At 47.6% G+C, this 25,443-nt stretch overlaps 1 protein-coding gene across 2 annotated transcripts in view; it reads left to right on the plus strand.

The window, feature by feature from the left end:
- LOC119449332 (palmitoyltransferase ZDHHC17) overlaps positions 1-22,889 on the plus strand; it is a 280,445-nt gene extending 257,556 nt beyond the window's left edge. For both annotated transcript variants that reach the window (XM_049666736.1, XM_037712500.2), the window contains one exon: positions 14,754-22,889. The gene's annotated coding sequence lies outside the window, so the exon portion shown is untranslated. The remainder of the gene's footprint in view (positions 1-14,753) is intronic.
- Positions 22,890-25,443: the final 2,554 nt, after the last annotated feature.

Consider the following 25,443-nt stretch of genomic DNA (forward strand, 5'->3'; position numbering starts at 1 on the left):
GTCAGTGACCACTAACAAGTACCGATTCCCTTTAGCTGATACGGGCCCATTACATCAAAGGCCACAATTTCCCATGGGTGTCGGCTCCACTAGTTGCATGAAGCCGGTGGCTTCCCTCCTCTCCTTTTTCATTTGCGGCCATGTCGCGATGCGACTCAACTTCTCAAGTGTTTTCTTGCCGTCGCTATGACCGGCGAGGTATGTGTCATGAAAGTACTCTAGAAAAGGCTTGCGTAGGTTCCTATGCACAACGACACGGAATGGGGACTCTTCGCAATCCGTATCGGCAGCCGGTATATAACGCAAGAGCAGGCCATCGTCTGCTTGCAAGTAGTAGTCGTAGTTGCCGCTCCGTTCAGAGTGGACGCTTCCCAGGGCCTTGTGTATCAGGTTGCACTGGTCCTCGCTTAGCTGTGCGTCGAGTAGCTCCTGGCAGGAGACCGGTGTTCCCCAGGCGTTTACAGGCACTGCCACAGCCAGGACCTCGGGTGCCGGCTCGCCATCCCCGGATAGTGGTACTCGGGACAGGGCGTCGGCTACTTTGTTGAAGTTGCCTTTCTTGTATTTCACTCCACTCTGTAATTATACTTCTGAAGAGTGAGAGCCCAGTGGGCTAAATGTCTGGCTGGGTTTTGCAACTTTGACAGCCACGTCAGCGCCTGGTGATTAGTCTGAATATTAAACTCAGCCCCATCTAGATACATGTCAAATTTCTGTAGTGCAAATATAATTGCCAGGCATTCTTTCTCTGTTAGGGCATATAGTTCCGTTCTGCTCCTGTGAGAGTGTGGCTCACAAACGCCAGAGGGCAAAGCTTCCCTTGATGCTCCTGAAGCAAAACTGCACTGATGCCATACTCGCTTGCATCAGTCTGTACGGTGAATGGCCGGTTGAGGTTGGGAAGCCGGTATCGGCGACAGCCGATGACAGAGCCCGAAATGATCTCTGTTCCACGACAGTCCAGTACCAATGGGCACCTTTCCGGAGGAGCTGGTGGAGGGGCCCTGCCAGGTCGGCGCAGTTAGGGATGAAGTGGTGGTAGAAGCCCACCATGTCCAAAAACTGCTGAAGGCTCTTGACGTCTGTTGGTGGTGGAAGCTGTAGTATGGCCTGGAGTTTCTCCTCATCTGGCCTGACTGTGCCTTGCTCGACAATGAAACCTAGGAGGTTGATTCTGGTTGAAACCAATTGTACCTTCGGTGGGTTAATGGTGATGCCTGCGTCCTGCATTTGTTGCAAAACAGTGGTTAGGTGAATGAGATGCTCATCAAGGGTTTTCGAGAACACAACCACGTCATCCATGTAAGCCATCGCATAGTTTAATTTGGCGTTCTGAAGCACAATACCTATTACATGCTGAAAGGTCATAGGTGAATTTCACAAACCGAAGGGCAATCGGACAAATTTGAACAATCCCCGATGGCAAGTGAATGCAGTGTTTGCAATATCGCAGGGAGCGATCAGAATTTGCAGAAAGCCCCTGCTACAGTCAAAGAGTAGTCAAGAACTTCGCGGACCAAATGAGTACATCACCAAATCGATTGATGGAAAGGGGTACGAGTCTTGAACTGTGACAGTGTTCAACCGACGGTAGTCGACACACAACCGCGCCGTGCCATCTTTCTTAGGTGCTAGGATAACTGGAAACGCCCAGGGACTTTTAGACAGTCTTACTGCACCAATTGCGACCATTTCGTCCAGAGCGCTGTCAAGAAGTGCTCCCTTGTGGATACTCAGGGGCCGCGGGTTGAAAGGGGCTTAATTGCTGTCTCGATTCTGGTCTTTTCCGCTGGAGGCCATATGAAAGACTTCAGAACACTGAGAATGCCACTACCGATCTCGGAGACCGCAGAGATATTGGTGGCAAACAGATTTGACTGTGGTTCTGGTGACTTAGTCATGAACTTGAGTGGATGTGCATGCATGCCGTACCGGTAGGTGCCTTCAGAGAGATCGAGTGCGATTCCTGCTTTGGCTATAAAGTTACGGCCCAAAATCACTAGACAGGAAAGTCCAGGAAGGTGTAGGAAGAGTTGCCGGAGTTTTCGACCATTGATGGTAACCATTGAACGGGCTGCTGCCGTAGTGGATGCAACGTTAGCAGATGCCATGCGAAGGTTTGTGTTTACACTTCGTAACTGTAGATGTTTCGTCTCGCAAGCATTTTTGACACAATCGCTTAAAACGGAAACAGCCGAGCCAGTGTCTAAAGTAGCGGGCAGTTCTACTCCGGCCATTCAGACTGCCACCAATGGTGCTTTATCAAGGTGGGCATTAAGAAGACTGAAGGTGGACAGCAAAGCGCTCAACATTTGTCCGAGGTCTTGGGACTGCGGGCTGGGGTGATGACACCTTGCAGGTTTGGCTGCTATTGTTGATGCCAAGGGTGATTTGAGTGTGAGGAGTCATCTCTTTCCCCCTCTCCGCCACCGTAGTTTTGCCTGAGATTGTCCGCGGCTCAGCACCATGGCGGCAGGATGGTGAGACGACCAAAACACCCGCTGCCTTGCCGTCCTCAAAACGCCTGCCCCCACTCGGGGCTGGGCGGCTGCTGTCAGAGGTGTCCGCATTGCACATGCCACCACATGACGGTCGGCTGCTGCTGGAGGGGACGTTACGGAGCATGCACGTAGCGAGAGGACCTCGGGGCGTGGCAGGTCGTTAGCCGGCAACTGGTAGCTGCAGACCACCACCGGCCCTCGTCGTTTCCCTGCTGGCAGGAGCCAGGGGGGCTCGGGCATTGGCTCTTGTTGTGGCCTCGTCCTCCACACTGGGAAGTAGACTGGAGTGCTCCTGCTTGTGTATTCCGCGCCTGATTTGACGGCAGCCACTACAGGCCTGCTGCAGCCCTGGCTGCCTCTCATAGTTGTTCACTTGTTCACATTCCCGAACCGGAGGCTGAAAAGGGATCTGGGTGGCAAGGGTATGGTGACTGCATGGGTCCGCTGCCCTTGGGGGGGCACCATAGTTCCCCTGCTTGCAAAAGAGGAATCGTGCCAGGCACAAGACGGCTAGAGGCCTCAGGCGGGGGTGGAGGTTGGTAAGTAAGCCAACATCGCTGCCTGAATATCGGACGCCACTTTAGCGAGATCGTCAAGCGAAGAGAAGGTACGGCCCCTTAAATAAGCCTGAAAGCGTGGGTGGGACTGCCGGATCGCCAGAGTGACTCTTTCCGTTTGAGGTGCTGAAGGGTCTGCCCGGTCGTAAAGCTCCTGTAAGGACCGTATGTAGTCTTGGAGACTTTCATGTTGAGCCTGACTACGAGTGTGAAGCTCGTCTTTCCTGCAAACGGCGTAGTCGAGGGGGGGGGGGGGTAGGGGGTAGGAATTCAGCTTGGAGTAGCTGCTCAAAGTGAGTCCAACTGTGGAATGACTGACGACTACACCAGGGCGACGGGCAAAAGGCGTTGAAGAAGAACGTCATCCGTAATGGCTTCCGCATTGCAATAATCTTGCATTTCCTAAGGAATTCTGCTACCGATTTCTTGCCTGTGTGCCCTTTATATCTAGGCACAACGAGCCGCAAGCGGAAGCTAGCTGCCGGTGTTATCTCTGCCTGACGCTCGAGCAGCACGGTCAGCTGGGCAACAGTGCCAGACATATGGTGCGGATACGTCATGGTCCTTTTTGTCAGGCATTCTACTGGTGGTTTGGCGAGTGGGGTGTTCAGCTGCGCCCTTGGCGACTTTACCCGAACGCAAGTGCAATAAAATGCTGGTGACACATATCTGGCATTGAAAGTAAGCAAACGGAGTAGTCCAATGGAATGGGAAAATAAAAACAATGGTGAAGTGGTACTGCGGAGGCAGGATGGCATAGATTTGCGGGGCGCAAAAAGAGTGAGAAGTGGACAAAAAATGTTGACTTGAGCTTATGCTGTTCGGGTGGTTGGGTACAAAAGTGTGAGCTGTGGGACCCAATGTCGGAGCGAAACAGGTAGGCCTAGAGGGAATTGCCAGCTGCTTCGAGCTGGGGGCGGTTCCCTTGTTCCCCTGCTCAGGGTCCTCGTGGCATGGATGTGCACTCCAGAAAAATCCGGGAAAAAAGAAAAAGAGAAGAAAAAGAACACGTTGGGCGCCAGATGAAGACCCCTCGCCTTCGCTCAGAGGGTCCGCGAGCCGTGACCAGCACAACAAAGGACCAGTGGCGCAGGGAACAGAACCCACTTTAATTTACGGCGTAACGAAGCACTCCATTGGCACAGCCACGCGGCCGACAGTAAGAAAGCACAAGGCGAAGTGGCAAGCAACGCAAGAGCGAGGCAAACAAGTGTACCGGCAAAGGGGCAACTAAATAACAGCCTTAGCAGACAATCAGTCACCTCAATCTTGCGGCCAATAACAGAACACGCAAGGTGAAAAGCAAGCGCCGAACCGGCCAGGCAAACACGACTAGTCGCAAGTGTGGAAAACAAAGCCCTCGTTTTCACAGACACTACGCAAAACGTTTTCCCTCGCTCCGCAGCACGCTCGACAAAAACCTAGCCAGGTCGCTCCCCACCAGTGCCTCACCAGACCCACCCCTCGAAAAAGCCCCCCCCCCTGAGTGCAGTCGCTGCTGCCTTCTTATCGGGCAGCCGCCTTCCCGGCAGGCATGCTCTATGCGGCGTATGTTTCAAAGGCTTCCACCGCACGTGCCGCAGAGGAAGGCCCAAGGGCCCGACAATCTTTGCGGCGCTCAGCCGAAACCACTTTAAACGGAACAAAATCTGAGGTCAATGAAAGCAGTTTATCCCTGAATATGACCCACAGACTGCCGATGCTACTAAATCAACTATAATGCACAAATATAGGTAGGAAATTATTTAACTCATTAGTGATAGCCTCATAATTATCCCATTCATAAAAGAATACCTTTCTCGGGCGCATTTTGGTAAATTATATTTTTCTGGAACAAATAGTGCCTGCAGCTACTTCATGATCACTAATCCCTGGTACTGGTGCACTGAAGTCTATGATATCTCTCTGGTTACTAAATACCGAGTCTAACACATTTCCATCTGCACATCCAAAACGAGTAGGAAAATCAATGAACTGGAAGAGCCCATAGGTCATTATTAGATCGCAAAATGCAGACTGAAGCAATGACCCATTATTCTGCAAAGGCCATAGATCACGCCATTCAACATCTGGCATGTTAGTCACCACCAAGAATTATCGTTTCAGATGACTGGGCTGAGAGTGACCTTGAAAGGCTGATGAATGGTCCAGCGGTGTTCAAATTGGGTGGTCTGTAGAAAGAACCGACAATAAGGGCATTTCCGTCTGAAAAACATAGCCTGGACCATACAGATTGTGATGTATTGTCAGCTGGAAGTAATGGTGCGCTTTCAATTGTGTCCCGAACTAGAATAAAAATCCCCCCTCCACGCATTTCGGTCCTTTCGATATGCAACATGGTCTGATGGAAAAACTTCAGAATCTGCAGTGTCAGTCGGCCAGGATTCGGTGGCAATAACAATGTCAGGCTCTGATATCGACAGAGGGCCTGCAAAATCAGCAGTTTTATTCTTTAGGCTTCGGCAGTTTACGACAATAAAAGAAAGTTGTTCAGGACTATTTCTAGTTAATCGGGGAGAAGGCTGTGTTGGTTGCTATTGGGTACATTCTCAAACAGAACCACTATAGCAGTAGCGCACCCAGGATCTCTGCCAGGGGGGGGTTGACAGTTTGCCAATACCATCTAAAGAGCGCTAATTTCACTTTCTTCGGGGGAAATTGTCAAAAAATGCGCTTTTTGCGAGTGTGCAGACGATTGCGCGTCTTACATCTTAGTTGCAGTACTGAAATGCGTAAGGAAAGAAAAGGGGTTAAACAAAAGAGGGGGTTAAGTCGGCCTCAGGGGGGGGTTACAACCCCCGAATCACCCCCCGTCGGTGCGCCACTGCACTATAGCCATCAAAAATATACGTTTTTCCACGCATCAGCAGCTTGTTACATCTAATTGTGTGCTTCTTTTTTTGTTCCAGTGCAAATGCGTGCAGAGAATTCTTGCCTGACGAACATGTTTAGAATAATCTTCGCTTATTGAAAAGTTAGTTCCCTTAAGCTTAGAGGTAGCGTCAAGACCTTTTGCTTACCTTTGAAAGCTGTGAACTTCACAATTACAGGCCTTATTTTGTCAGCTGTGTGCCGGCCAATCCTGTGCGCTTTCTCTATAGAGGAGGGATTCATTTCTATTTCGGGATTTTCCGCACAAAGCGAAATAACCATGGATTCATCCCATGTTTCTTTTTCGCTGTCATCTAAACCAAAGAAAAGCGAATTATATCTACGCGACCTGTTTTCAGTATCGTCTTGTTTTGCCAATACATTGCACACGTTGTCAGTTGGCCAGTTTAGGGTTTTGTGCCCAGAAAGCTTCCTTTTTATTGCCCTCGGTCAGAGCTTCAACCTTTTTGGCCATCTGTTCAATTTGTTCGTGCAGTGTTTTCTGTTGCAACTGCAAAACTTTAAATTCCACGAGGATCTGCTCTTGGCCCTCTAGTAGTTTTGGTAAGCATTTTATTGCCTCTAGTAGTTTGTGTACTGCATTTTGCCAGAGAGGGCCGGGATTTTCCTCAACATCTCCGGCCATGAGTAAAAGTACTTTCATCAAAGAAAATGTTGAACATACAACACACCATACACCAGTTATGAGTCCAATAAACCCCCAGGTGATGTGTAGGGTTCCGGCACCGACATTAACATTCCGCAAACTGGTCTATAATGGTAAAATTCACGAATCTGCAGAAACAGGAGCCTTAAGTGTGCGGTCCTCATGTCGACACCGGAACCCAGTTGAGCAAAGCGTGGTAGCTGTTTAAATAGCCCGGCATCACGTGGCAAGCTTTGCTGATACGTGGTTGTGAAGCCGCTCTTAATTCAATGCGCAGTGGTCATGTTGAGATATGGCCGTGCAGCCTCATCACTCGCTGCTGCTGGGCCATCATCTGCATTTTCTTCCCGAAGCAACGATGCCAGATAAACAGCGCACACCATCCCCTTGTCTTCTCGCAATAGTTGCAGTTCAGCTGATACATCCGATGTTGCCCCTGTGTAGTTCCAAGCGATGTGCATTTCGTTGTTCTTGCTGGCTTCCTCGAATTTCCATGACGAAAAGCCGGCACCGTGGACCCCTCCAAGTGCCTGAAAGAGCTGCAGAAACAGGAAACTTAAGTGTGCGGTCCTCATGTCAGCACCAGAAGCCCATTGCTCTCACTTCTTAGCGTTGTTGGAGGAGACTCTTTCCTTTTTATCGCCTGCTAAGATATTCTGCTTGCAAGATATCCACGCACTTTTGTAAGTAACTGCTGCAGGTGTAAACACTATCGAGGGTGAGCTTTTTGTTTCGCCATTGTGCCGAAAGGATCAGACAAGTTCCGGGTGAATGATGTTCATTAACCCATGCTTGTGGGTTCGTGGCTCGGGCAAGAAAAGGCGCTGCTAGCGAGCGGCACTGTGCTTTTAACGCACGGGTGTTTATAAGTCCTGCTTAACAAGTACCTAGCTGTCATTCAATATAAACGCCCTGTTTTGTGGCAGCCTGTAAATCTGCTAACTTGATTCAGGCAAGGAAAACTTTTTTTTTTTTTTTTTTACAGTCTCACCATGTTTGCAAGCCATTAAAACTGGGTGCCCCGTGTGGTACCACACTTATCTTCTTCAACGAATGCAACAGATCTACGCATATTTCTACGTGTATGCGAGTTATGCTGTTACTTTAATTGCTTCATTATTGTCGTTATAATAGTGCACCGGATAAACTGAAAGCAGACGTTTTATTATATACAAGCTGCTGAGTTGAACGGTCATACATTTGGTAACGGCATTACATTTATTATGTATGAAGTATAGGACAAGCGTAACATGTTTTTCTCGGAAATCAGACTAGAGAATAATTTATTTTGTTTACACCCCCAGAAGAAAGCCGAAGAACACAGCCATCAGCTTTTTTTTTTTTTTTTAATTTAAACAAATTCTTGGGTTGTATGTGGCAAAACCACGATATGATTATGAGGCACCTGGTTTAGTTTTCACCAACTGGGGTTCTTTAACGTGCACCTAAATAGAAGCACACAAGTGTTTTTCCATTTTGTTCCCATCAAATTCCACTACCTGGGTTGAACCAGGGAGCTCCAGTTTAGCAGCGCAATGTTTTGCAACACCTACTGATGGAAAACTATATGTGCAACAATACACACGAGGGATACATGCTGATACATGCACGAGAGATGTAACATTGATACGAAATGAATGAACGTGGTTAAATGCAACAAACTGGGTTCTTGTCTTTAGGTAGTCCTGTATCCAACCTAGTAGTTTATAATCATGAATTATTGCCTTGAGTTTAATGAGAAGTTTTTTATGACGCACTGTATCAAAAGCTTTACTGTAATCAATGAAAATGGCATCAAGCTGACCTCTAAGGTTAAGCGTGGTTGCAATATCATGGGAGAATTCTGGAAGTTTGTGGGAATCCTCGTGTCCCATAACCGCCGCACGGGCAGCGAACGTCGCGTCAAGCGCGTGCGTGCCAGGGAGAGTTGGGAGAGGGCGAACTTTCCTTCCGCGGGCGGCGCGCGGGAATCGCAAGCGTTATCAGCGCCACCGGGTGGGTCACGTGAGATCCCGCTGATATCAACCGGGTCACTTTGGTCTCCAGCAAGCGGCGACGGCGGAAGTCTCCGCCGTCGCTCCCGTATTCCCGCACGTGGTTAGTCAACCGCGTTCTTGCCGCGGCCCCCCCGTATTCCCCAGTTGGTAAGTCGGAAGCCCTTCTTTACCTAGTGTATTATTCTCTTCGAGGGAACCCTCAGCGATGTCAACTATAGCTAGCTGGCCTGCTCGAAGTGTTAGTTGCAGTCGTAATAAATGCTTTCCGAGTGTACACGTGGTTGTCGTCTATTGTTTCCTCGAGCTTGTGCCGGACCGCGGTTGATGCGCAGGCATGCGCCAACCGCGGGGCTCGGTGTGTAGAGGCAGAGGGCCGTTGGCATTCCCCCCATATCCCGACAAGTTGTGTTACCATCGAGAATCCGGAACGGAAGCCATGTTGAGCATGTGAGAGAACATTATGCTCAGATAAGTACTCAATGATATATTTATGAATAATGTGTTCCAATAGTTTGCAAGATGTTGAAATTGAACAAATAGGTCTGTAGTTAGACATTAACTGCGTATTACCGTCTTTGTGAATGGGAACAACCTTAGCACATTTCCACAGTATTGGAACAGTAGATCATTCTACAGACTTTGAAAAAATTTGGGATAAATACTGTCAGCTCCATTCACAATATTGCTGTAAAGACATATCCGGTATATTGTTTGGCCCAGTACATTTCATAGTATCGATCTTGAGTATAAGGTTATGTACACCAGCTGAAGTGATTACCATACTAGGAAAAGGTAATGCCGAAGAAACAGTGCAAAACGGGGTGCGTCCATCATCACAGGTGAACACTGATTTAAAGTAATTAAAGGCTTCAGTGATGCTAAGATTATCTGAGCATGGTTGGTTGGCAATAATGAATGAAGGAGAGCTGTGACTTGGTGGACTGATGGTTCGCCAGAACTTTGATGTTTTGTGCTTTGATGAAGGATGACAATCTGCTATTAAAATAGAAACTTTTCGCATTTGACATAGCAGATTTTAAGTTGTTTTTAAGTGTGGACAATACTGAAGCTTGTGGGGTCTCGCACGCGCTCTTAGGACAAAGCAACGACAACACAGTAGTGCAAACAAACAAAAGGGCATTTATTGCACCTTTCATACACTAATACACGCTAGCCGAATTACTACCCGTAGAACATTCACATGGGCGCACGAAAAGTCAAGAAAGTCTGACTCACCGCGACCGGATAGCGAGCGAATGTGTTAGCCCCATGCTATGACACCATCACCTAGTCGTTCACGTGAACGGTGGCAAGTTCGAACAATCCGTGTTCGTCCATTTCGGTGTCCTGCTCCTAGCTTCGCGAGACGGTCTCGCGAAGGGGCCGGCGCACGCGCGAAACGTCCGAGTGTGCTGCTCGCCGATCCCAAGCCCGAAGAGGAAGCGCCTTCAACCTTTTTCTCCCAAGTCACCCCGCCGTTCGGTGGCGTTAGCATCGCAACACTCGTGCCATCTCTCGCAATGTGCCGCAACCACCACGACCGCCGCTGGTGCTTAGCCACGCGGTGAAGCTGGATCACATGAGACGCGCGAGAGTCGCGCATCCCCACATCCCCCCAACCTTAAATCACTACACATACTCCGACGAAACATGTCACACGGTGTATCAACGCGTGCGTCGCGAACAAAAGTTAGTACATGCGACAGTAGCCGTGCCGATGAAATGTCCACACGTTATCCACATCATGCGAGCCGACATTGTCTCTGGGGTTCACCGCTGGCGTCCGTTGGTCACAGCACCAATGTCTGCAGATTCGATGGCACGACTCCAGCCCAGGACTCCAAAAAGAGCGACGCAGAAGTCGGCACGAGCAAGCGTCGCTCGCGCCGACGCGCCCTGCTGGCGAGAGCTGCTGTAGCCGTTAAGGTACGTCCACACTAGCGCCAAAAACGCACGCGGCAAGCGGCCGCGCGGCAGACTCGCGCGGGTAAGTCCACACTCGCGTTTTGCGGCACGCGGCAACGGCGCGTGGAGTGCCGCGTTGTCTCGTTCCATTCGATACTTCTCGTGACAACGCGCTCTCCGTTCTGCCGGTTTCGTGTTCCATTGGAAGTGTCTGTGTTTCGTTGCACCACTGCCGGCCACGCTCAGCCATTTCGGATACGGACGCGGAGCTACTGGTGACTGTGAACACTATAATACTTATTTGTTCTTTACTTGTGCAACGTCGACGTGCCAGAAAGTGGACGAGAAAGTTTTGGGTGCGCCCTATATGGCGGTACAGGGATACTGAGAGCCAGGCGCACACTCTGCTTTCCCGCATGTGCCAGCGGTTGGCACTCAGCTCCTTGTCCTTAAAATCGACGTTCGATTTGTCATAGAGGCACGCATATCCGCGAACGGTTTCCAAAAACGCCTCCATTGCGAGGCGAATTCTTCGTTGACGTCTCGGTGGCGGTGTAGGAAGGCTTAACAAAAACAACCCCCTTGACTGGACATGGCCTCTGAGATTTTACGGCGTGCGCGTCACTGTTCGATCTCAGAGCCCATGCATTATGATTCTTTGCTTGTGCGACAGATGGCGCCACAACTGCGCAGCTCGCTTCTGGTTGGTGCTCGTTTTGCGGCTGCCGCAAAAAATGGGTCTCGCACCCATTCGAGCGTTTGCTGTCGCTAGTGTGGACGTACCTTTAGTGACTGCCGGCTCTTTTCCCAGCCGCCGTGGATTGTGAGCCGGACACAGGCGGCCGCCGAAATCGCTGCGCCGACAGCCTATAAATATTGTCTCTCCCGTGTACTTGTGAATCCCCGTGACAATTTGGTGGAGGTCCGGGGTACCAGAAGAAGCGCTGGACAACGGAGCTCCGCAGTGGTCGTCGAGTCGGGGTCATCATTATGACAGACAAGACCACGACCACGCCGCCTGCGCCGGCCAGTGCGACGCCTGCACCAGCGCCGATCACAACGTCAACGATCGTCGTTACGCACCCTAAAGACCCAGGGACGTTGTGCGGTACGGATGAAGTTGACGTTGAAGATTGGATTGCCAATTATGAACGCATCAGTGAGGTCAATCGTTGGGACCCGACGATGATGCTGGTGAACGTGCTGTTTTACCTCAAAGGAATGGCAAAGGTGTGGTTTGATAACCATGAGGCAGAGATTGGAAGTCGGGACACTTTCAAAACAAAACTTATTGCCTTGTTTGGGAAGCCCATGGGTCGAAAGGCGGCCGCAACGCAAGAGCTATCCATCCGCGCTCAGACGTCCACTGAACCCTACATATCCTACATTCAGGACGTCTTGGCTCTTTGCCGTAAAGTGGACATGGACATGATGGAGTCGGACAAGGTTCGTCACGTACTTAAGGGAATCGCAGACGTGGTTCAACCTATTACTGTGCCGAAGTTGTGCGACCGTCGACGCAATTATTGAAGAATGCCGGCGTTTTGAGCAGGCCAAAAGTCGGCGTATTGCAAGGTCATTTGCTCGGCTACCGAACACCGCCCCGACGTAATCATGCCAAGACGGACAGGCCTCTCGTCTGCAGTCATCGCCACCATCGGAAATTACACGAATCGTCCGTCGGGAAATCGAAGCTATTGCTCCTGCTCTCCCCAACAACGGCCACGACGATTTTCACGTGCCGGCCGTTTCCCTGGTCCAGTCCATTGTGCGGGAAGAACTCGGCAACTTGGGTTTCGTCGTCTGCACCATTGCTCAGCCTTGGACAACTGACTTTCGTCCTAGGTCGATGCCTCGCCCGAGATCACCGCCCCAGGAACAACGGTTTTATCCGTGCTCTCGTAATCCGGCTGAATGGCTGACAGCATCTCACGAGGCATGTCCCGTCTTCTTCCTCTTCGCGTAGCACAGCGGTCCTTTAATGGCAGGCTCATACACAATGCCTCGTAACAATATATTTCTGTTCCTTTAAGCTTTCGGGCATTCTTTAATATTGCAAGTTTTGACCTGTAGTCCAAAAATTTCAAGATAGCAGGACGGGGTTTATCGCCTCGACGCGCCCCAAGCCTGTGCCAACGTTCAATGTCTGCACACTGAACACCAAGCTTATCGGATATTAAGTTTGTGAACGCATCAAGCAGTTGACCGGAGGGCTCAGAATGGGGTTCAGGTAGTCCGTAGACAACAAGGTTATTTCTACGAGACCTGTTTTCAAGATCGTCAGACCGACTGTCCAGCTTCAATACCAGGTGTGTAAGATGAGCGACAGTTTCTTCAAGTTCCTGAACGCGCGGAATCATTTCCGTGACTGGTAGTACTGACGTCTCAAGCCTATTTAGCCTTTCTTCGATGCAAGCAAACTTGGCTGTCCAAGAAGATATCTCGGAACGAATTTTTTCCTGCCCTGCGAGCAATTGCGATAGTGTTTCTTGTAACATATTGGGACCAGGATTGGTCTCAACGTCACCAGATAACATCAACAACATTCTACGGACAGAAAAAACAGATAACGCTCTCATCAGTGGGTCAGGCAGCAGCGCTACACATCGGTCATCACTTCTATAGCAGGGAAAATTGTACTTCGGGCCTACCTGAAAGACATTGCAGACAAGTTTGAACCATGTGCTCATCGTGCCGCCACAAGACCCACTCAAGAGCATAGCGTCCGTCCTCGGCTTTATAGCACTGTAGAGACGACCAGGTGACACTGTGGTAGTACTCCATGCGCAGAAGGGCTCGCCAAAGGTCAAGCCATGCAGGTCTGGTGCTTCAATCTAACAATGATGCGATGGTTGTATCACATCATCCGATCTGGCGGTTCCAAGTAACGTTTTCAAGGATGGGCCAAAGGGATCATGCACAGAGGTAGCACATTCCTGAAGACATCTGGCTTCGGTGCGAGCGGCAATCTGAAAAACAAGTTTGAACCACGTGCTCATCGTACCGCCACAAGACCCACTGTAGGATTAAGCCCTTTACAAAAAAAGTATGAGGTGTTCAGCCGTCTCCTCTTCCTCTCCACACGTGCCGCACAACGTGTCTATACCTTGGTACTTGACTCGGTACATCCGAGTCAATACTCCGCAGTACTCCCGTCCTGGCTTCAAGCAACAAAGAGCTTCCCCTAGAATTATCATAGATATTTTCTTTGGCAATTTCTTGCTTGAAAGTTCTATATGTTTCCAGTGCCGATTTCGTCTGCATCCCTGTTTTCCATAGATCCCTCTCTTCCACTTCCAATCCACTTCGATCGCATCGCCACCATAGTATTTTTTGTCGTCAGGCGCCTCACTGCAAAGCATGCGCCGCCCCAGCCACTCGTCCCTCTCAACCGTATTCTAGTACACTCGAGGTGAAGCTTAACCTTCGTCTAAGTTTTTGGGCTTTTTTTTTCTCTCTCTCTCTTTCTTTGGACACGTATGGAGCACAATCGTGGGCTACATGGACACGAAGCAGCTGGTGCCCTCTTGTGGCGCACTGCACCAACTCTCGATGCTCTCCGTGGCTTTTGCAATCGGTTCACGGATGGTACCACAGTGGGCGCTGTGGGGAAATGGCGGCAAATACAAACTCACGTAGGCAAGCTTTTCTCCCCGTCTCGGTATCGGAACGTTAGGGCAACTTAGCAACGCAAATGTCAAGCCCATTCTGCATGGAAAATGCTATCCAGAAGGCAAAATCTTGATTGTATATCCGACATACGGCCATAACATATCATTATGTATTTTCTCATAGCCCTAATGTATAAGTTGATACTCTCAACTCATCATCATAGCGAATATATTGTTATATGTGGTATCGTAATAAGTGGACTGCATTGCACTTAAGTCCTTTTTCTCAGGTAACTGCACCCTCGCCTTATAATCGAATCAATACGGTAAATTTCGAACCCACTCTTAAACTTTGTTGGCTGTGGCCAAGGTTTGTAATTGGTGACCGTAAAGAGTTCTCTGGTGGTCAGGGACCTAAGTAATAGCAGAAATGAAGAAGCTCTTCTTAGTTAGGTGGTCGCTTTTGATCACACTGGTGTGTATACTTAGGTGCAATAGAAATGGCATTAGTACTGCTTTTAGCATATTGCTTCCGAGGTGTGGTTTCGCACTGTTGATGGTTTCCAGCCAGCAGCACTTGATGTTTATTGCATTGTTGACGCGAGTACATTTATCGAAAGGATGATTTTGGATGGTGTGTGCAGGAGCAAGATGGTGGCGTTGTTTAGACATCTGTGATCAAAGCTGCAGTGAACCCTGGAAGGAGTGTGTGTGCTTCACCAACAAGACCTTCTTGGTGGTGTGGACAGAAACAAGCTTTGTGTTCATCAGCAACATTTTGGATTCTGTGCTCTCTTCTTTGTAGGCCTGAGCTGGACTTTGTTTTGTATTTCAAAGCACGTTTTTGCTAAATTTAAGACATATTCAAAGAAATTGAGCAGTGTTGACATTGTCAACACATGCAAAAAAAAATGTTGGCGGTTGTAGAGCAATTTCATTGTGTATATAGTAGAGCAAAAAATGCAGCTTCATTTTTCCATATTGCGAGTTGGAGGGTTATCATTGTGTGAAAGTATATGTGCTTGTCATCCCTGTGTGTTGGCCAACAGCCTGGTGCTTTCATTTGGCCTTGCTTTATCAAACGAAAAGTTTCATGTTTATTGGAGAATGCTATTGATAGCTATGTTAAACTATGCAATGAAGGATGAAATGATTGACCACTTTGTTGTTGTGAGAGATGCTGTTATATATTGTTTCATGCAATTTTCTTCAAAACTTGTTTTCTCTTTCTTAGTGACCCGATTCTGCCAGAAATGGCCAATATTTTGGTACATTCCTTACTGCAGCTTAGAATGTGGTACCGTATTAACATGAATATAATGAAAGCATTTATAAATATGCCTAATTAGCAATTTGAGGAAGCATACTTGCAGCATGTTGAAACAGTAGTGGTCCTTGGAAGGTGTGAGTGCAAGCGAATCTGCTTCCTGTCTGGAGCATTTTAGCACAGTGCAACTCGGATGGACATCCCCTGGCTGTTGAAAACAACAGACGAGCGCAGTGACGATCACAAGTATTACACCATAAATGTAGCTGAAAGTTGAAACATCAGCATGCGACTGACGTGTCTCGCGCAATATGCCTGCAGTGCACAAATAAGCCAGCAGCACCAAAACTGACTGCAAAGTGCAGTCATACTGCTACTGCACGAATAACATGGCCAATATGGGAAAAGGTGGTTTGCCTCTCGGCTAGTACTAATTTGGTATAATGTGTGGATGGTACTTTATAAAACGTGTTTAAGCTCGCATTGTGCACCTTGGAATCATATCTTTTTCTGCACGCATCACCCGGTGACCCCTCTCATTTTATATTTTGTGCAAAAGTATATAATACTGCAATACCTAAAGGTCATCATACAAAGTATGTCAGGTTCATGAATCCCATTGTTAGTATCATGAGGGCTAGATGAAAATTTTTTTCGTGGGAAAAGAGCTAGACCAGAGTTTTCCTTCATGCAATCCTCTTCACTTGGGTCTGAAAGGGTGTCTGCATAACAATACGAGACGGGTGAGCGAGATGTGTGTGTCAAATGTAAAATAGAAAGAGGCACTCTGAAAATTTTCAGAATATCAATAGCACATTTCTTGTCAAAGTTATGCATGCTTGCAAAAAAACAATTTACTGTGCTGCTGGTCTCATCACTTAGATGCCATACAAAAAGAAGCGCATGCACAAAGGGATTACAGGTTACTTATGTGATCAACAGCGGGTATTCCCCCCCCCCCCCCCCCAGCTCCACACACACGCACGCACTTTTTATTTTGTCCGTCTAAACACCTGCTAGGGCCCTCAGAATGGAACCTGTTCTGGATGAGAAAGATCCACCTAAAAGTTTATCGAAACGCTTTGTAGAAGGGAGTCGAATGTGGAGCATGTTTGACAGTTACTACCATTCCATCTGCTACCAAAGAGCAACACAGGGCTGCAAACGTTAGCTTTCAGGGAAAATAAGTTGGCCCAAGTAGCAGCTGATTTTTCACATCTGGGGTGGTGTAAATATATTTCCTGGAACAGACAAATGAGAACAATTATGGTGCAGTGACAGGATAGCCTCAAGTGGAGAAGCACTAGCAGTACAGCTAATTACAAAATATGGAATGAGCAGCTCGATTTTGTACAGCTTAATGGAATGTAATTTCTTGGATCCCAAGCAGCATATGCTTAAGTAAAAGCTCGTTTATTATGATTGTATGGGAATGCTTTGTGACGTGTAATTAAAACGACAGTGCAGGGATACAAGAGTAGGCTGTACACAGCACAGTGTGTCTGCTTCTCCTCTGTGTGGCACATTTATGGATGTTGAAAAGTTTGAGCTAATGAAAGTCAACAGTATTCAGCCTGAGGAATCGCAATCTGCTTTCCTAATCTTGGAATAGCGTTCAGCCAGCAGGGCTCAGATGAGGAAATCTCCCAGTTGCCACACATGCGCAGAATATGTGTGCAAAATGTATTCATTTGTTTACAGTGGGTCAAGGTAGCACGACACCAAATATGCAGGATCATTTCTAGATTAGACGACAGTCAGAACATTGCTCACTGATAGGGCTTTCCAGTGCAATTCAGCTACTCGTGATCATCTATGGCGTTCGGAAGCAGCTGCATCTCGTGATGCAGGGGTGACGCTGCAGTGCTCATTTGGAATTCAGCATGTTTCCACAGCATGCACCTGTTGTGACTTTCTGTTCAGCTTGGATGCACCATTTCAGCTCTTCTTTTTTTTTTTTCATTAGTCAAGAGAAGTGCAGCTGCAGTTTACCAGAAGAGGAGGAGGCTTCATATAGCCGGCGTGCATAGTGCTATGCACTTATAGTCATGGTGGCTAGATCTCTTTAGACCTTTGGAATTTAAATGGCATGGCCCAATTAAGGTCATGCCACAACCAAGGTATGAACGGGCGGAGTGCAACTTCCACAATGAAAAGAATGGGGTGGCCCCAAGGGTGGGGCAGGGCAGTCTGAAACCTTTTGTTGCAAGAGAGTGTCGAGGGAATGCCCTTACCGCGCACATTCCATATTTAAAAAAAAAAATGTGTTACGTAAGATTACAGAGCTTTTCATCCAACCCTCATATGTGTAATGAGGGCCCAGATGCAGTCGAACCTCATTATAACGAAGTGGCATCGGTCACAGAAATACCTTCCTTATATTCAATGTAAATATGTACGCAGATATAGGCAACTAAATAATGCAATCAGTTTTATGCTTAAAAATGCAAGTGGGGTGCCTATGACGGTCCAGCTAAAGAGTGTCCTGTAGACTCTCATGGCCAGTTGCCATCTTGCCTTGCTGATGCGAGGCACGGGAGCATCAAGAAATTATACAATCGCTCTGCACCACCACGAAGACTAAACTGTGCGATCAGTGTTATTGCAAGGGATCTGTATGTGTGCTTGCCGGTCTGAGCAAGCCAAGCTGGTGCTGCCACCAGACTTTTTGGACTTGGAGGGGACCGCACATGCATCCAAACTCCACCACTATGGCTGTCAGTTTGATGAGGTCTACGAGTGCAAACGACAAGCATCTCGCGATGCCCTGTCACCAGCTGCTCTGCCAGCCGCGCTTAATGGGACCTAGAAACGATTTTGACTATTCTTAGTCGGTCGAGTAGGTCTTTTTAATCATTAAGAGACAGATTTAAGTGCTGTGCACAAAGCATGTAATTTTTTATAAGGTTTAAAAAATGTGCATTGATTCCACTCTCCTACCACCCCGGTGGTTACTTATGCTACGTGATTTGGGTGAGTGATTTCACTATGGCGAGCGATCCGATTGGCTACCCTAGCAACGTCACAGACATTGCTAGAAATGTGTTGTTTCATAAAGCCTCTTTTTAATTCCATACGTATGCATAGTAATTTGCAGACCTTAAGAATAAATACACAAGTGCAATAAACGTAGGCGTTTTTTCAAAGCAATGGCCCGCTTTCCACCTGAGTATACCAATTGTCTGCTAAGGCTGTGGCAGCTTTGGCAACAGCACGTGATGGAGGGGGGTTCTCAGTGAAAATCAGTGCAGTGGTGTCTTATTTGGTGGCAGAAACATGAATTAGTAACAGCGCTGTACTACGCTTCTGTTGCAGTGTAGCTACTGCGTGCTGCACCCGCAGTTTGGAAAAGAAAACCACAGGTTCCGCATTTGTAAAGAGCCAAGTTTTGTTTATAATTTGCCTAGAATGGTAGCAGAAAAATATCCCAACAGGCCAAGATAAAAAAAAAAAAAACTTCGTCGATCGTAGTCTCGCTGAGCCGCACGCCGAGCTTGCTTATAGGCGGCTTCTTCCTCGGGAGGCTTGCCTTTCTTCGGTCTCCTCATGGTAGCTGTGCACGCATGTTCACTAGACGAGAGAGGCGACACGTCTGTCGTAGGGTTAGTAATATCGATGAATGATTCATCAATGTCCACCTTTCGTTTATTCGACCTAATCGATTAGGCCTGTTAGTTCGACAATATTGGTGCAAAAATTTTGAAATCGTACTGGAAGGGCGGCACACGAGCAGTGACTGTGCGGCTGTGGTAGAGCGACCGTCAACTGTTTTTCCGTGTCCCGAGAGATGCCGAGCCGAGCGCTTTCCTCTCTTCCGCCACACCGCACATGCCGCCGCGCGAAGCCGGAGAATTGAAATGCCGTTGCAATTAAAGGCGCGCTATAACAACCGAGTTGTTCATTGTCGTGCCACTCTTAGTCCACTAAAGACGTGGTACAGCATGCGCGCCGGTTTGGAGCATGTTCGTATTTGACATAGCGATGGAGTTGGTGTCGATTCAAGCAAATCTAAATCGTCCGAGCATCTATTCTCGCATGCTGGTTGTGTGGCCATTCAAACAAGGTGTCGGTTTCACCCAAACATGCCAGCCAATTGACATACTTTCGCTCACCTTCGCTCTGTAGAAAAGAGCATGTGGTTTGAAATGTTAAACAAGTAATTTTCTTTTCCCCTGTGTATATTGCAATTTCTTGCATATTTCATTTGGACTTGACCTTTCACTTATGCCATTTTTCTAATTCATTTTAGCTGTACTGTGCAGGCATTCACTAATGCCATGTATGTTACTTCATTCTGCACTAAGTGCCATTTTATAACATATATTGTTTATCTTTTCAAAAGGCACTAGTGCCAACTATAGTTAGTCTTTAACAAGTTAAAGATTACCTGTATTTTATACACTTGTGTTTCAAATTTGGTTCTACCTCTCAAACTTTAAAATAGGGTCCTACAAATGTAAACAACTGTGTTTCAACCTGTTTATAGTGCCCGGCAAAAATTTTGACTAATCGATGAAAAACCCTGCATCGAAAGCGATTAAAGGATAAAATGATGAATCGTTAATCGAACAAGAAAATCCTAGTCGCCGGCTGCTCAGAGCTTTCTAGCATATCAGGGCTAAGCGAACACTTGCTTCTCCATAAGCTGGGGAGAGGGAAGGCGAAGCAGCGAGACTCTGCCCTACGCACGTGTGAGGAGTTTGCGTGGCACAGCTGGGCCGAGTTTTCTGTCAGCACGAAACAGCTGCGCTGCAAAACCGTTTCAGGGACCCGCTACACCTAACCAGCGCCGCTTTGTTGGGAGTTGGCAACCAGTTGTTCAACATGGCAGTAACTTTGTTCATGGCTGCCGTCGTACTTGCAGCATCGCACTTGAGGTTTAAGCTCAAAACATTGTGCACCGTCCAAAATGTCAGTTAATGCCTTGATGTTATGAGTGGCGGTGCCCCAAAGAAGTCCAAACACTTGCGCAGGTCCGAAAAATGAGCCGTCTAGAAATTCTGTCGGCGACTGTATTTGACATCTTTGCTACCAGAATGTATATTTTGAGACATTTGCATGCAAACAAAAATTTGCTTCGCTCTAACTGATATCGTTTCGGATCCTGCATTTTTAATTTCATTATAGTAGGAGATTACTCTATTGACTAGCCAACCAAATTTTAGATTTTCTTTAGGTTCAATAATGTGTTATATCCATGTTCGTTATATAGAGGTTCGACTGTAGTAGGCTGAAATGAAATAATTAGACATTCACCAGCGGTTTGTGCCTAATTAGTGTAGTGTTTGCCAGAAAAGTTATTGTGTTTTCTGATGCTATTTCTGAATGCCGGTTAGACATGTTGTGATCTCTTGTTGCTGAACATTGTGGAAAATCATTTTTGAAGTAATTGTCTGAGTGCTCCCATATTTATCAAGTCTCAGGACTTTCATCTTTTTTGTTTACACTGCTTTTTAAATGTTGCTTCAAGTGTCAAGGTTTCCCTGTATTTTTGTGTGATTTTTGATATGCTGACATTTCGTTATAGAGACATTTGACTTAAACGCCTCATAGAGCATACAGTGTTTTATGGAAAGAGTGCTTTAGCGGTCAGAAGTTTGTAGTGCATTGTTCCTCATTTAGCACAAGAAGTGACAGTCACACATGTGCAATCAGCATTGCTGTCTAGGGTGCATATAATTTTTGGGCATTAACGCCTTGTTCTCGGAATTTACTACTTGGCCTCATCTTGGTAAGCAACTGCACATTCATCTCGGACAGTGCTTCTTTGTAACAGTTATGCATTTAAGTTGTTGTTCAGAGTACTGCACTGTCACTCACTAAAAGCTGGCATTGTATTGTCATAGTGTTTGTACTGTCTTGCGCACAAACCTCTTTGTGGCAATTCTCTTGCATAAAAGCAATTGTGTTTAAATTTATTTGCTTTGACGGTTTTTAGAAAGCTCTGTTAAGTATGGTTGTTACTAACCCTGCCTACACAACTGTCCCTTTGGGTATGTGAAGCCTGAGAGATTTCATCGCACAGATGTCCACCAGAATTCCAAGATGTGCCCTTGTACAGGTCAAGGAGACATTTCCCTGGACACAGCTCTGTGCCTGCTTTCAGAGATTAATCCAGTATGGGTGGCATAAGTGTGACACACCAAACCAGGATTGGTTCCTGAGCTGTGTTTTCCTGTGCTTGTGGCATTTCGGATGATATGGCTTTTTCATCTTTTAAATGTGACTGCGCACACACTGCAACACACTCAGCTTTTATTTGAACCATTTTTTGAGACTGTATGCAGAATTCTGAAAAAACACTTGTTGCCAGGCAGATAGCATAGTTGTAGTCCTTGAGCTGGAGTACTCGACACGACGGTCATTACTTGCACGAAAAATCAAGAAGCATATTTGAATAATTAACAAAAATCACAAAATTTTTAACAAGTTATTTGTAGCACATGTTGCAATCACAAATTGTAGCTGATCAAGGCATATCCACTTGGAACGAATTCTGAGGGTGGCAAGTGTTTCAAGATATGTGCCATCAGAAATGCAGGATTGTTCCAGTTACTTTTTTAACAAAATGCCATTCCATGTATTGAAGCATGAAAGTAACTGAAACGCACATGTATTTCGTTGCACACTGTAGTAATATCCCGCACCTGATGTTATCCTGAAAATTCGTCCCTATAGAACACGCCATGCGAACTCGCTGGCTACAATTTATAAACTAAAATATGTGCCATATGGTAAATAATTAACAAGGTAATTAGTGAGTTCTTTTTACTTGATTACACAATTCCGCATGCAAGGAGTATCCACCTTTTTTAGTAATGCAGCTCAAATATTGGAATTGTGATATCTGCCAGAGGTAATTTTAAAAAGTTCTGTACAAGTCAAAAAACACACCCAGTATGTCCTTGTCTCATTCCTGTTGGAGAAAGCTACATGAGCAGGCTTCTGTGGTTTGACAGAAACAACAAAACTGTTGATGTTGCAAAGACGGCTTGTTTGAAACTTCTTTTATTGATGCCAGGTGTTTTACATTATTTCTTGTAGGTGTTGTCACAAAAAATAATTTTCTTAATGCAGAGTATGGTCACTCTTGATTGTAAATATGCTGTTTCTAGTCGATTATTATGCGTTAGAAAACAAAAACAAAAGATGCTGCGGAACGTGGTGTATCTGCCTCAGGAGCCAAGTCGGCTGTTGACTGTCTTTCCTTCAGAATTGAAGCTGTTCCAAGCACAGTTGCAGCTGACGTCACCTTAGAACTATAGTTATTGGTGACCCCATAAGGCCAGGACAGTAGTGTGCACCTATAACACTTCATTGCAGTCAAAGAACAACCAAGAAGCAGCAGTAACACATATGGTTTCCCTGGCCAAATGCCCAACCAGAGATCACCAAGATATCAGCGTATATATGGCCAACTTCAGTCGACAGATGAACATTGTATTGCAAGCTTTTGCTTTGCGTTCCCGATGCTGATTTTCACCTTGTGCAATAAAAGACTCATTATAGATGATTGCATGTTTCGTGCGTTTGATCCAAGAAATTTGAATGACATTTCACAGCTGTTATGCATGCACCTCCTCTTTTTTTTAACCGCAGAGCTGTTTAAGCTTTTGGTTAGGCCGTGGAGCGTTAGCAGATAACTGCGCCTGGCAATGATGTCACCGCGCGTTGCCTAGCACCTCGAGGCGTTGCTAGGCGACGCACGTGACGTCATCGCTTGGTGAGGTTACCACCCTCTCCCAGGTTACTCTCGCCACAGGGTGAGGCGCGGCCGACCGTCGGCGTTCGTTCGTCTGCGTGCCCCGGCTGCAACCGGCGTCGAGATGCGCATGGGGCATTTAGCGCCGGCCTCGTCACCCAGAATGGACCGCGTCTCGTCGAGCAAGATGGGCTGGTGGATAGCCGTGATTATGGAAGGTGCGAAAACCGACCCCTCTATAGTCAAACGTGTGCGCCGCGCTGCCTCAGGCTTGCGCATTTTATATGAAACTGCGAACTCGCTGCACGTGCCGCCACCAGTATCGCCGCCACGGAGCGGCGCGCACGACAGGTGGTGCGACAGCTGCATACTCGGCTGGGGGCGCCACGGTAGTTCCGCGGTATGAAAATGACAGAGCGCGCGCGCCTCATTCTTTCTCCTGTGCAGCGCCACGATGAGCGCTCGGGTCGCTGTAAAATTACACCATCTCCCGCTCAAGCTAACCATCTCGCCGCTGCTTCGCATCCACACATGGATCCCTTTAGTGGGAGATAGTGTAATTTTTTTTTTTCTCTCTGTTTGGCGGCGCGGTCGGTATTCTGCATTTTGATGGTTCTTGCCATGCCGGTAGACGATGTTGTAGTACGCCAATAACTTGATACACCATCTGGTCATCCGTGGTGAGAGGACTTGAGCCGTTGGCTTTCCTGGACCTAGTATACCGAGCAGCAGTTGATGGTCCGTGACGAAAGTCACTTCTCTTCCCGCAATATACTTGTGGAACTTGTGCGCTGCAAACACTACAGCGAGGCCTTCTCTGTCCAGCTGACCATAATTGCGTTCCGCCGACCCCAGCGTCCGAGATGCGAAAGCAATTGGCGCCTCTCTATTCTGGTCATCACGTTGACACAGAATAGCTCCTATGCCGTACGGTGAAGCGTCGCATGAGACGAGAGGCTCCTTCTGTTCGTCGTAGTGTGCCAAGGTGGTCTGACTGAGAAGCAACCTCTTAAGCTTATCGAATGCTTCTTGATGGTTGGTTTCCCATCTCCACGTGGCGTCCTTCTGCCGGAGCTGTTGCCCTGTTCTTCAAGAATCTGTCATAGAAAGCCAGCATTCCGAGAAATGATTCAAGTGCTTGCTTGCAGTTTGGTGCTGGAGCCTCTCGGACTTTCTCTTCGTTGGTGGGGACGCCTGTCTCGTCGATTCGGTGTCCCAGAAAAGAAACTTGTTGCACTGCAAAACAGCACTTTTTTTTTTTTTTTTTTCTGAGCCGAAGGTTGTACTTGCGCAGCCTCTTCAGAACTTCTTCCAGTCTCTCGGCGTGTTCCGTGGCGTCTTTCCTACTGATGATCACGTCATCCAAGTACGCGCAAACGCCTGTGATACCAGATAGCATAGTCTCCATGAAGCGTTGAAAAATGGCTGGAGCTGCAGAGATTCCGAAAGGCAACCGTTTCACCTTGTAAAGCCATCTCAACGTGTTCAGGGTCAATATCTCTGCTGTCTCTGGCGTTACGTGAAGTTGATGGTAAGCCTGTGCCAAATCCAGAGTGCTGATAACCTTGCCTCCCCTCAAGTGGCTGAGGACTTCATCTGTAGTGGGAAGTGGGTAATCTGCCTTCTTCGATACTTTATTCACTGTGCAACGGTAGTCGCCGCATATTCTCAACGAGCCGTTTTTCTTTCGAACAAGTATGAGAGGCGTTGCCCAATCCGAATGCTGCGCAGGCTCGATTATGCCTTAACTTTGCAGTCGATCCAATTCAGCTTCTACAGCTGACCGCAGCGCAAAAGGAACCGGCCGGGCTTTTAGAAACTTCGGTTTCGCTCCTTCCACGAGTTCAATCTGTATACCTCTGTTGTATATCAGCGTTTGGACGAGCGAGCGAAGACGAAGAGAGCGAAGTGGCGCACCCAAGGACTCTGAGCTCGTGACCACGCAGCCGCCTTGCAACGTTCTAAGATGCAATAAAAGGCACTTTACAATACTGGCGACGAGGGAACGCGACCCCGCGAAGCAAGTTTTCCTGGAAGGCGATGCCTAAAGGCAAGATACCAGAATTTGTGCCCGGCACCGACTGGTCATCGTGGGTAGAGCGCCTGGAGTTCTATAAAGCCAACGACATCGTCGAATCTTCCAAGCGAGCGGTGCTGCTCACGCTGTGCGGTGAGCAAACCTACGAGACGTTTAGGGCCCTGGTTGCACCATGGAAGCCTTCTGAGGTGGACATCATCAAGTTACTGAGGCAGCACTTCGACCCCCAGCCATCTGAGTTACTTGGACGATATCGCTTCCAGAAACGAGACCAGCTCGCTATTGAATTGGTCAAAGACTATGTGACAGCTCTGCGAACTTTGGTAA

Source organism: Dermacentor silvarum, chromosome 4 (genome assembly GCF_013339745.2).
Source record: "Dermacentor silvarum isolate Dsil-2018 chromosome 4, BIME_Dsil_1.4, whole genome shotgun sequence".
Lineage (NCBI taxonomy): Eukaryota > Metazoa > Arthropoda > Arachnida > Ixodida > Ixodidae > Dermacentor > Dermacentor silvarum.